The sequence below is a fragment of the Orbicella faveolata genome, unplaced genomic scaffold (assembly GCF_042242905.1).
Source record: "Orbicella faveolata isolate gen_17 unplaced genomic scaffold, um_ofav_v1 contig_46, whole genome shotgun sequence".
In the NCBI taxonomy this organism is placed as follows: Eukaryota; Metazoa; Cnidaria; class Anthozoa; order Scleractinia; family Merulinidae; genus Orbicella; species Orbicella faveolata.
Genome location: NW_028301576.1, coordinates 22,448,673 through 22,455,000, shown reverse-complemented (window position 1 = coordinate 22,455,000; position 6,328 = coordinate 22,448,673). Strand labels below are relative to the sequence as shown.

Here is a 6,328-nt window from a genome sequence, read left to right as displayed (position 1 = left end):
CTGAATGGCAGACAAAAAATCGTCAGCCGCCGTGAAACGAAAACTAAACAAACATGTTTCACGTGAGTGCCAAACATTGCTGTCATGTTCAAAGTAGATCTCTGTTATCACTGCAGGACATTTTGCGTAAGCACAATTTCGCGTCTTTTAGCTCTTTTTGTTTTGTTGTTGTTGTTGTTTTTCGCAGTATAGATTTATCAATGACACCAAGAAACTTGGCTCGACAAATTTCAGCTGACATTTCTTTTTATCGCCGTCCTCATGATCACGTCACAAACATCAACTCAACGATGTAATACATTTTTTTTTTTCACTGAATCCACAAACTGTTTAAGGGGGTATGATACCCTAAAATATTTCTTGGAAATACCAGAATTAAGACCCTTGAGGACTTGTCAAAAAAGCTCTTAAACGATCTTGCCGAATTTTCTTCGAGATGAGTGTGAAATTTAAGGAAGGTACACAGTGGTATAAGTTTTTTCACGTAGCAACGGCCATAGCAACGACTGTTTGCTATAAAAACGTGACCAGAAATATAGTTTAGTTTTAACAAATATGAACGAAACTATTTAGAAAGAACTTTAAAGACATGAACAACTCGATTGGTATGATTAGTTGTGAAAAGCTTTGCCATCACAGGCTCATTCATTTCCCTTATGAAAAGGAATATTTCCCACAACTGCGGTAACTTTTTACAAAATAGAACAACCATTGCACCCCCTCCCCCGAGATCCAATCTGCACCCTCCCCCACCCCGCTATTTGTGGCTCGTCAAATGCTTAATACTTCGTGTAAGAAACTTAAAGTGCATTTTTCTCAAAGGTTTACTTTTGTACCGACTGACTTCGCGCCAACATTTCTACTTTGCAAGGTTTTAAAGTAGAATTCCGAAACTTGGGCTCATCAAAGACCAATAGTGTTTAGGTGAGGTTCGTACTGAAATGAACTCGGCTGTTTTGGTTATTAGTGACGTTTCACCACTGGGACAAGCTGGGCGGACATCTTTTGAAGTGTCAAATGTTTCTCAGCGGCTTACGTCGATAAAATCAAATGGAACAGTCGTGCTGAAATAGTGACACTTCAAATTCAACGGATGTCATTCATAAATAGAGGTCGGCAATATTCCTATAATCTGAGCAATGATGTGCGCAGCACAGATGATTGATGTAACTTTTCATGTTCCTCGCTACAATCGCGAGTCATCATGAGTCCTTTCGATCTTAAAATTCCTTTCTTCTCCTAACCTTGTGGGGACCTTATGGTTAGCGCGCTCGTCTCCGGACTGAGCGGTCCGTGTTCGAGTCTTAGCTAGGGTCACTGTGTTGTGAAAATGGGCACTGGACACTTAACTCTTATACTGCCTCTCCCAACCCGAGTGTATAAATGGGTAGCGGCGAATTTAATGCTGCGGGGTAATCCTGCAATGGGCTAGCATCCCGTCCAGAGGGGAGTAGAAATTCTCCTAGTCGCTTCATGCTACAGAAACCAGGATAAGCTGCGGGCTAGTGGATCACTTGGCTCTATGCACACTTTTCCTACCCACTCATGACCATGTGGAATGTTTGTTTGTTTAAAGTTAAAGATCTCAGTAATTTAACTGACTTTTATAATTTGTCAGCGCCTCTTCGCTACATTGAATGATGGCGCAAGATCAGAGCATCTACCAATCTCATTTTTAAAATCAATTTCTGTTGATTCACAAAGCAATCGAGTAGAGCTCTGCGGCTTCATAAGATTTCCGTAACCGCAGCCTGGAAGGTGCTTCAATAAGTCTGCCCTTGGTGAGTTCAGTAGTTTTAACCATTTCTGTCATATTCCTCCCACAACTGGCATGTTTTTCAGCGGTTTCAATTACTCACAATTTATTCTCAAAGTTTTTGCACTAATCATAGCTATTAAGCTTTCTTTTCTTGTTGTTTTCTTATTACTTAGAATTACCATACTCTTTACAAAACTCTAATCTGTCATCCATGGGTCTTGGTATCTGAAGAAAGAGATGATATTTGCTCTCAAAACTGCGAGTAAAACTTTGAAATCAAAGCGACTTGAAAGTTAAAGTTCGTCAGAAAATAGATATTTTCGATAATACAAGAAAGCATTACTGCAAGTTTATAGTATTTCTCGGTTGCATCAATCCCAATGAATTTGAAAAACACAACCTGAAATGACCAGAAATTAATTGTAAAGCCGTTGGTAGATTAATTTTTTACTCCAAAATTACCACGTGTTACGTAAAAACGGACAGAAAAACGTACATTTTTAAACCATGACGAAAGCAGAGAAGGTAATATCTAGCAATCGATGAAGCGATGGACCGTAATACCTAAAGCACTTGTCAGACCAGTATAAAAATAGGAATATTTTTGTTCGACGAATGCGGGGAAAAAACATTATCACCTCGCAATATTTTACGTTTGCTCGACCTTTCGCAAGTAAAGCTGACTTATTTGAGGAAAAAGATGCGGAAATTTTTTTTCAAAGAAGTTTTTTCACACCAAATACTGTTAAGTTCTTTTTCTTGTTAACCACGAGTATTGATTAGTCATCGTTTTTTTTTTTCAATATTGGGCTGCCGCAAAATTTATTGGACTGTCGCAAACCGTATCTTCTATTGTTGATAGACTGTTTGGTTTTTTAAACTAAAGTTGGACCAAACAATGCATCTGACAATATAGCTGAAAAGTTGAAAAAAAAAAAAAAAAAAAGAACGGCAATAAAATGTTCCTTAAATGCATTTATTTCGTCTTCGAAACTTCCAAGCAAGGCGGACAGGTAGAATCGACACTCTTTTGAGTGCTACTAATTAATAAAGCATAAAGTTTGAGTTTGTTTTTATGATATTTTACGTTAAGTTTTTCACAAGTGCGATGCGTTGCTTTAACAACTGGAGTCGACATGCCCGAAAATAGCAAAGCTCCGTGTGTTTGAAGGCAACTTCGACGACGTTTTCTTAACACACATTCTAAAGTTTGAACTCCTCGACACCACTCCTGTTTCAACCCAAAACGAACTTTCTTTTTGTTCCCGTGTGAATCTTTGCCTGGGAAACAACTGAGCGCAAGCAAAGATTTTCATCTGATTAGTCGGCCTCTTCATTTTCAGACCCATTTATTGCTGATACTATCTGCCATACGGCCGGCACTGCTGAAACTTCCTTCACTCCGACACTGGCGTAGTGTCTGAATGGTCATATTGTCGTTTCTACGGGTGGAGACAATGTCGACCGTCTTCCCCTGAAGATATCGACACAGACTATTAGTGTTGCTTAAGATTATTTTGAACACATGCAGATAGAAACATAAAATGGCGGTAGATGAATCTCTGCTGTCAGAGCAGGTTTTTGGATCTTTGCTTGAAGACAGCGTGAGCATAGCTTTTTCAATGCGTTCCACTTGTCCGTATGCGGCCTTTACGACCTTTACGGCTTCCCACCGGCATGACCACCGCTTAACACTAAGTGACTTCAGCGTCAGTTTTAGACCCTCGCGTTCTACGACTGTGTCGTCAAACAGAGCGTGCCATTTGAGACTCGCTTCTAAGAAGTTGTACAGAGCCTGGATAGTACGAACGCTATGCAATGGTTAGCCTGCGTGGCAGGCCTTCGAAGAGAAGGGAAAGGGAAAAAAAAAAAAAAAAAACGAGCGCGCAAAGCGCGTGATGGTAGGGGATGCCTGCAACGACGCTCTTGTTTTCTTCATTTCTTCGTTTCCAGCCGTATTGGGAGTGCGGTTGTTTACCTTCCTCCCAACAAACGGCTGGATCACTGCTCCGTATCGCTTGTCCGTGAGGTCACATTCGCTTTTTATGCAAATTACCATGCGGGCAGCCCGGGGAAAAAAATGGCGAACTATCCACTGAAACCAGGAATTATAAGCCAACGTTGCTTCTTCAGCCTACCTCTGTTGCAAGACATCTGTAGGAGGGGTAGCAAACGAGAACTTTTCGTTTTTACCACACCAGTTGTACCACTCTCGGTAGCATATGACTGAATGTTGCTAGTTCTGAAGAATTTCCAAAGCGAAGAAGCTTGTAAAGTTGAGGTAAGAACTATTTTTTCATGGCAAAAAAGACACCAAACTATGAGGCTGCAGGTTCCTATCCCGATTTTAGTGATCCGACAAAAAAGTGAACAAAATTACGTGTTATGTTCGGGCGTGATAAACTCGAATCCTAGCTTATGGTTTATTTCTAACCCTAATTTTCTGAAATTTTCGCAAATTGCTGTTACAAATAACCAACATACAAAATCAAGTTGATCTACTAATAAAAATCGCCCCCAAATAATCTTTTTTTTTTTTTCTGGCCAAATTGAATATTGAGGCACACGGGTTTCCTCAGTGGTCCGCATCCGTAGAAACTGCCAAGTGTTTCAACAAAAACTATAAACACACACAGTAAAACGGCCATACATGCATGGAAAACTTATTTTTCTGTTGTATTGGGTGTGCTTACAAGGGAGGATGGTTCACTGGATAATAATTGATAAAACTTACAGAGATTTCAGATATGTTGATAACAAGTAATCCCCCTTTGAAGAAAATAGACAAAACAACATGTATTACCATTACACTTACATTACAAAATCTATGAGGTTTGCAAGGTTTTTCCGAATAACTTGAATCTGCATCAAAATACAAAAGTAAACCCGTTGTTGTGTGTACATTCCGAATTGTCACAATACTTCAACATGAAATTGGAATAGAGCATTACTGCAGTGCACAGGTCAGGTCAGGTCTTCCTGCCCTGCCATTCTTATGGTGATATGTTTCAATGCTTCTTGAAGGACCATAATGGGTTATGGCTTTAATCTCTCATTTCATATGCAATTGTTGCTATTAAAATGTTGTCATCTGATTTGGCTAAATCACTAGGAATGTTCTCCTGATTTAGTTTATCAAGTCTGGTTTGAATGATGCATCTTCATTATATACTCTTTGGATCTCCCTGTGTCATTGAAGACAACTTGTTTATCTGACAGTAAATAATAAATAAACAATCAGAGTTAGAAAAAGGGGTAAAGGTGAGGTTTGCATCACCACTGACAACGTGAACAGAATCAAGGTTCTTTTTATTGGGAATCTGATGAAGAATGACAGACTCTTCCATTTCCAAATCTTAAATAATTTTGTCTTTGGTTTTCTTAGTTGTTGTGGTGGTGAGCACAACAAATCAAAGGGACCCCTTTAACAAGAGAACATACTTCACTTATTCTTCAAAACTATTGGCAGAATGCTTGCTCTCTTTTTTGACCTAAAAGCCCTTGTACATACTTAATCAACGATCAATTTTTTTGTGTGGAAAGAATTATTCTTTTATTTAATAGAAATTACATAAAGCCATAAAGAATGCTGAAAGGACTGACTGATCACAATAAAAAAAAAAAAAGAAGAATTCAAAAGAATTGTCACAACTAAATAAACCGTGTTGAACTAAATTGAGATATATAGAATAATAGTATAGGATAATTTTGATTGTATTGTTAAAGAAGTTAAGGCCCAAAATTGATGTACTTTTCTAACGTATATTTATCATTTACATACCTCTGCAATATCAAAAGACAGTATAAACATTAAATTCAAAGAGCCTCTATTTTCAACCAGCAGAAGGTGTTACGCAATTATGTTAACTGTGAAACATTGAGGTAGAACTTGCTTGATAAAACACGCATTTCATATACAGTGTTTTCTTTAGATTAATTTGGAATCAACTTCGACAAATATTTCAGACAAATCATACTAATTCTTACCAGTGTCAGATACAATGGGCCTTATTAATGGCACTCAGCCGCAGCCTGTTCCTATAAGTTGCACTTGTAAATAGAGATCGCCATCGATTACATCCATAAACGACTCCGGGGTCCCTAGCACGACATGAAATAAACTGCCCTCAACTCCTTTTTTGCGTGTAACGCTTTCGTCATTTTGCTCTTCCCCGATAAAAGCTACTTGTACACCTATCGAGGTAAGGAACCTGGCTCGGTCCTGCATAAGCGGGTTAAGCAGCGAGGTAGCCAAAGTACAACTAGTAAATCTATGGCGTTCCATCTCCGCCAAAAATTAAAGTTGTAACGCAACGTCCAACTTTACACATCGACATCGGAGTTTGTCATTTCAACATTAATATTCGCGTAAATCAACTTCGAACTTAACAACACAATGTCGGTGAATACAAATCAACTTCCAACTTCAATGATCAACTCTTCATTTTACGTCGCTAATAATAGTTTTCAGGTCAACTTTACATTTCATGTTGTCAAGTTTGTAAGTTTAGACATCATAGTCATATATATCCACTTCTGATATTAGTTTGTAGGTTTAGACATCATAGT

General features: G+C 38.5%; 1 pseudogene; it reads right to left on the bottom strand.

Moving 5' to 3' along the window:
• Positions 1 to 4,624: 4,624 nt before the first annotated feature.
• LOC149098912 (uncharacterized) lies at positions 4,625 to 5,987 on the bottom strand (annotated as a pseudogene).
• Positions 5,988 to 6,328: the final 341 nt, after the last annotated feature.